The sequence below is a fragment of the Siniperca chuatsi genome, linkage group LG19 (genome assembly GCF_020085105.1).
Source record: "Siniperca chuatsi isolate FFG_IHB_CAS linkage group LG19, ASM2008510v1, whole genome shotgun sequence".
Taxonomy (NCBI): domain Eukaryota; kingdom Metazoa; phylum Chordata; class Actinopteri; order Centrarchiformes; family Sinipercidae; genus Siniperca; species Siniperca chuatsi.
This window is the reverse complement of record NC_058060.1, coordinates 6737577-6744514: the sequence shown is the minus strand read 5'-3', so window position 1 is coordinate 6744514 and position 6938 is coordinate 6737577. Positions and strand designations below refer to the sequence as shown.

General features: G+C 33.0%; 2 non-coding genes across 2 annotated transcripts; both read left to right on the top strand.

Moving 5' to 3' along the window:
- Nucleotides 1–448: 448 nt before the first annotated feature.
- Nucleotides 449–520, top strand: trnag-ucc. The gene has a single exon. It is a non-coding gene; the product is annotated as a tRNA-Gly (tRNA).
- A 4302-nt stretch (nt 521–4822) lies between these two features.
- Nucleotides 4823–4894, top strand: trnag-ucc. Its single transcript has one exon. It is a non-coding gene; the product is annotated as a tRNA-Gly (tRNA).
- The last annotated feature ends 2044 nt before the right edge of the window (nt 4895–6938 follow it).

Genomic DNA, 6938 nt, shown 5'->3' with positions numbered 1-6938 from the left:
AATCGCCTGCTGGGTAACGGGGTATATATACAATGCACAAAAGGTGCTAGGTGGGGTCCAACATGTCAACGCGGCCATGGTCACAAGACTACTTCCCAACAAAAACTAATGCAGTAGATCCTTATTTTTCAATGTTATTATTATTAAATATATGCATAACTGTCCAAACTTTCTCTTTGGATAAAATAATGTATATTAATGAATCACAACAAAATCAGAGACAAAATGTTTCATGCAAAGACTTTTATTTATGAATACTCTGCAGTACTGTACAATAGCACACACTTGTCCCTATTTCTGATCATTCTTAATGATCATTTCAAATATAGACAAATATTGTGCCTTCAAAAACAGTTCCCTTTTCACAATAATCTCTCCCAATTCTCTCCCAGTCCCTCGCTTCTCCCTCCTGACCGTTTCTTGCTCTGTCCAGATGCAAGTAAAACGTGCGATGGTGGTATAGTGGTGAGCATAGCTGCCTTCCAAGCAGTTGACCTGGGTTCGATTCCCGGCCATCGCAAACCTTTTTCCTCTGAAACAGTAAGTTTCGCAGTTAACATAAGAATTGTAGTTGGTTTGATGTCTGTATAGCAGCGCTGCACACTGTGGACATATATCCTCTTTGGAAATGTGAGGTCTGAGTTTATTGGGTATTATTCCTTTTTGAACAGCAGCAGAGCAGACAGACAAGCTATGGAGTATGGAGGACGAAAAATGACTTAAGTATCAATAAATAAATGTATAAATACAAAAATAAATAAATAAAAGTCATTTTTCATCCTCCATAATGGAGTGACCCTGTGGTCTTTTTCGAACTTGTTCAAGTACTATAATGTACAGCCCTGCCTGTGTAGTATAGTAAATGTTTTTACTCCGATCGTCAGGGAGGATTTTGCACTTTTGCACTCATTACTCCTGCATTAAATTTGTTTTGTATTTTAAAACTACGCCAAAACTTGTTATTAAAAATTATTATTAGCCAGTGACATTAGTGTACCATTGACAAAGAGGAGCACTTTTCTGTAGGAGTAGTTGATGCAGTGATTATGAAGTGATATCAGGTATAGTGACACTGTAGCAAATAATTTCACAGCCTGCAGTTCAATATATTCTTTTGTGTGAATTTGTAAAAAAAAAAAAATAATAATTCTCACATATTTAGCAGTCAGTATCCACAACGTTCTAGAAAGCTTTTGCCCTCTGATTGGACAGTTTGACTTCCACTGGATGGTCAGTGGACAACATGCTGATTGGTTAGTCAGCGGTCAGAATTTGTGCTTGTAACTTGTAGCTTGTAACTTCAGTGTCACGTACACATATAGGAAATTTGTGTGCCCATCTCTCAGACTTTGTGAAAACTCACTGTTGAAAATATTCCTGCACAAATTTTAATAACACATACACAAAATATTTCTACAGCTACGATTTTCTTTTTACATATATGCAAATGTGTGCGCAAAACTTTTTCACACATGCACTAAATATTTTACAGCTGCAAAACTTTATTACACATTCATAAACTTGAATTTGTGAGAATTCTTTTTTTTTTTAACAAATTCAGACATTCAGATATGTGCATGCAGTTTTTTTTCACATGCACACAAAAGGTGATATACAACTGCAGGCAGTGAAATTATTAGTCAACATCATTTCACAAAGCTCTAAAAAGAGAAAAGTAGACAGCGAAAACAGAGTTTTAATCAAGAATGGACAGACTCTTAATGTTCAATCTTCCCACAGGCAGTTCTAAACCAGTATGTCTCATATGTTCAGAGACCGTGGCGATTATTAAAAGCGGCAATGTGAAGCGCAACTACGAGACAAAGCACAGAGCATCTTTTGAGCAGGTTAACAAGGGGACAGATGTTTGGTCATTTTGCTAACAAGGGGATGGCATCCCCCTCAAATCGCCTGCTGGGTAACGGGTATATATACAATGCACAAAAGGTGCTAGGTGGGGTCCAACATGTCAACGCGGCCATGGTCACAAGACTACTTCCCAACAAAAACTAATGCAGTAGATCCTTATTTTTCAATGTTATTATTATTAAATATATGCATAACTGTCCAAACTTTCTCTTTGGATAAAATAATGTATATTAATGAATCACAACAAAATCAGAGACAAAATGTTTCATGCAAAGACTTTTATTTATGTTCGGGATGTGAATATTATGAATTCCTTAAATAAATCAATTTAAAAATTTTTTTTAAAAATTTAATTTAAATTTTAATATTATTTTTTTAAATTTTTTTAAGAGAATTATTAAAAAAAAAAATTTAAAGTATATCCGTAACTCGTTAAGAAAAATTTGTGATTTTTTTTTAAAAGTTTCAAGCGGAAAAACCAAAGTGTTGGCAAAGACCATGAATTTTAAAAAAAATTTTTTTTTATTTATTAAAAACAATTTGATAAAAAATTAATCAAAAAAAAAATTTTAATTTTTACTTAGCTTATCCCCCTTTCAGAATTCCCAAAAGTTCCTTTTAATTTAATTCCCTCCCTTTTAAAAGGGTCTCATCCGTTCCGCAACTTTCAAATTTAAAATTGTTCGCTTGAAGTTTGGTTCTTTAGAGGGAAAATAAAAAAAAAAAAAAAAAAATTTCCAGCCGTTTATTAACCCAATTTTCGGTTTTTTCTAATTTTTTTTAAACAAATTTAAATTTCTCTAAGTTTGTTAGAAATTCTATTTTATTAAAAAAAAAATTTCATAATTTCCTGTTTCGGGATGGTATATTATGAATTCCTTAAATAAATCAATTTAAAAATTTTTTTTAAAAATTTAATTTAAATTTATAATATTATTTTTTTAAATTTTTTAAGAGAATTATTAAAAAAAAAATTTAAAGTATATCCGTAACTCGTTAAGAAAAATTTGTAAGGGTTGTTTAAGGGGCCAACGGAGGAAAAGGGGGCAAGCGATCCAAAAACTTTTTATTTTAAACAATTTTGAAAATAAAAAAAAATTAATTTTTAATCCTTTTATTAAAATCTAAAATCCTTTAACCACCCTCCCTTTCAAAAGGGCTCATCGGTTCGCAACTTTCAAATTTAAATTGTTCGCTTGAAGTTTGGTTCTTTAAGGGAAAATAAAAAAAAAAAAAAAAAAATTTCCAGCCGTTTATTAACCCAATTTTCGGTTTTTCTAATTTTTTTTAAACAAATTTAAAATTTCTCTAAGTTTGTTAGAAATTCTATTTATTAAAAAAAAATTTCATAATTTCCTGTTTCGGGATGTTCGGAAATGTATTATGAATTTGCCACTTCAGACTTTTGAAAACCATGTTGAAAATTTCCGACAAATTTTAATACATACACAAAATTTACAGCACGATTTTTTTTTCATATGCAAATGTGTGAAAATTTTCATCAATATTTTACAGCTGAAAATTTTTACCATATAAACTTGAATTTTGAAATTTTTACAAATTCAAATTAAATTCTATTTTTTACAATCCCAAAGTGTTCACTCAGCTAATTTTTCCTCTTTCACAACTTAAAGTAAAAGAGAAGAAAACGGTTTTATAAAATGGAGTAATGTCATCTTCCAAGGCAGTTAAACCAGGTTGTTCGGCCTGCGTATTAAACTTAATCATCAAACATTAAGGTTTAGGATAATTTGGATTTATTGTTAGGATGGCTCCCCTGCAAATCCCTTGGAAGTGGGTTAATTTAAATGATATCTTTAAGGGCTAGGTGGGGTCAAAGCAAACAGCATGTACAAAACTATTAAAAAAAAAATATAAATCTTTTTTCAATCTATAATGGTACCTTGTTTTGACTATTCAAGTACTTATGTAAGCTGCTTTTATAGAAATTTTTACTCAATCGTAGGGAGATTTTACTTTGACATACTTCTTTTGCATTAATTTGTTTGACTTTTAAAACAAAAATTGTTATAAAAATTCTATTGCGTGCTTATGACCATTGACTAAGACCTTTTCGAGAATTGAGCTGATTAGAATATATAGTTGTGACACTAAAATAATTTCACACTGATTCAATCATCATTCTTTGTTCTGACATTTTTGTACAAAAAATAAATATTTAATTTGAGCATATCCTAACGTTTGAACGGTTTTCGCCCTCACTTTTTGACAGTTAGTTCCACGGTAGCATGAATTGGTGATGCTTTAGCAGCCTGCATGTGAAATACCTCTTTGAATTGTAGTTTAGGTATTCTTTGACAAGAATTGGCCCAATTTGAGGAAAAAATTTGTAAAAATAATGTTAAAAAAAAATAATATAAAATTTTAATCCAAAGATACCCAATTTTTTCACGTCATTTCTTATACACTGCAATGTGTAAAAATTTTTCCCATGCAGAGATTTTATTTTCATCTGAAAATTTTTTATTTAAAACTAATTTTAAATTTTTTCTTTAACCATTCAAAGAGCTTCGTAGGATGCAGTTTTTAAATGACAGAAAATGTACAATTCAGCAGAATATCAGATTTATGAATACTCTCTGCAGTACTGGGTACAATAATAGCACACTTGTCCTTTTGGTATTTCAAATATAGACTGTGGTCCACTCCCTGAGTTTCTGCTCTTCCAAATAAGTACTATTTTAAGTTTATTTAAATTATGGTACTCTCCTTTAAATTGACTATGATTCCAAACACAAAATTACCTTTTTTGAACAGTAAGTTTCTTGTCCCTATTTCTGATCATCATTTCTTAATGATCATTTCAAATATAGACAAATATTGTGCCTTCAAAAACAGTTCCCTTTTCACAATAATCTCTCCCAATTCTCTCCCACTCCCTCGCTTCTCCCTCCTGACCGTTTCTTGCTCTGTCCAGATGCAAGTAAAACGTGCGATGGTGGTATAGTGGTGAGCATAGCTGCCTTCCAAGCAGTTGACCCGGGTTCGATTCCTGGCCATCGCAAACCTTTTTCCTCTGAAACAGTAAGTTTCGCAGTTAACATAAGAATTGTAGTTGGTTTGATGTCTGTATAGCAGCGCTGCACACTGTGGACATATATCCTCTTTGGAAATGTGAGGTCTGAGTTTATTGGGTATTATTCCTTTTTGAACAGCAGCAGAGCAGACAGACAAGCTATGGAGTATGGAGGACGAAAAATGACTTAAGTATCAATAAATAAATGTATAAATACAAAAATAAATAAATAAAAGTCATTTTTCATCCTCCATAATGGAGTGACCCTGTGGTCTTTTTCGAACTTGTTCAAGTACTATAATGTACAGCCCTGCCTGTGTAGTATAGTAAATGTTTTTTACTCCGATGCGTCAGGGAGGATTTTGCACTTTTGCACTCATTACTCCTGCATTAAATTTGTTTTGTATTTTAAAACTACGCCAAAACTTGTTATTAAAAATTATTATTAGCCAGTGACATTAGTGTACCATTGACAAAGAGGAGCACTTTTCTGTAGGAGTAGTTGATGCAGTGATTATGAAGTGATATCAGGTATAGTGACACTGTAGCAAATAATTTCACAGCCTGCAGTTCAATATATTCTTTTGTGTGAATTTGTAAAAAAAAAAAAATAATAATAATTCTCACATATTTAGCAGTCAGTATCCACAACGTTCTAGAAAGCTTTTGCCCTCTGATTGGACAGTTTGACTTCCACTGGATGGTCAGTGGACAACATGCTGATTGGTTAGTCAGCTCAGTCAGAATTTGTGCTTGTAACTTGTAGCTTGTAACTTCAGTGTCACGTACACATATAGGAAATTTGTGTGCCCATCTCTCAGACTTTGTGAAAACTCACTGTTGAAAATATTCCTGCACAAATTTTAATAACACATACACAAAATATTTCTACAGCTACGATTTTCTTTTTACATATATGCAAATGTGTGCGCAAAACTTTTTCACACATGCACTAAATATTTTACAGCTGCAAAACTTTATTACACATTCATAAACTTGAATTTGTGAGAATTCTTTTTTTTTTTAACAAATTCAGACATTCAGATATGTGCATGCAGTTTTTTTTCACATGCACACAAAAGGTGATATACAACTGCAGGCAGTGAAATTATTAGTCAACATCATTTCACAAAGCTCTAAAAAGAGAAAAGTAGACAGCGAAAACAGAGTTTTAATCAAGAATGGACAGACTCTTAATGTTCAATCTTCCCACAGGCAGTTCTAAACCAGTATGTCTCATATGTTCAGAGACCGTGGCGATTATTAAAAGCGGCAATGTGAAGCGCAACTACGAGACAAAGCACAGAGCATCTTTTGAGCAGGTTAACAAGGGGACAGATGTTTGGTCATTTTGCTAACAAGGGGGATGGCATCCCCCCTCAAATCGCCTGCTGGGTAACGGGGTATATATACAATGCACAAAAGGTGCTAGGTGGGGTCCAACATGTCAACGCGGCCATGGTCACAAGACTACTTCCCAACAAAAACTAATGCAGTAGATCCTTATTTTTCAATGTTATTATTATTAAATATATGCATAACTGTCCAAACTTTCTCTTTGGATAAAATAATGTATATTAATGAATCACAACAAAATCAGAGACAAAATGTTTCATGCAAAGACTTTTATTTATGAATACTCTGCAGTACTGTACAATAGCACACACTTGTCCCTATTTCTGATCATTCTTAATGATCATTTCAAATATAGACAAATATTGTGCCTTCAAAAACAGTTCCCTTTTCACAATAATCTCTCCCAATTCTCTCCCCCAGTCCCTCGCTTCTCCCTCCTGACCGTTTCTTGCTCTGTCCAGATGCAAGTAAAACGTCTCGATGGTGGTATAGTGGTGAGCATAGCTGCCTTCCAAGCAGTTGACCCGGTTCGATTCCCGGCCATCGCAAACCTTTTTCCTCTGAAACAGTAAGTTTCGCAGTTAACATAAGAATTGTAGTTGGTTTGATGTCTGTATAGCAGCGCTGCACACTGTGGACATATATCCTCTTTGGAAATGTGAGGTCTGAGTTTATT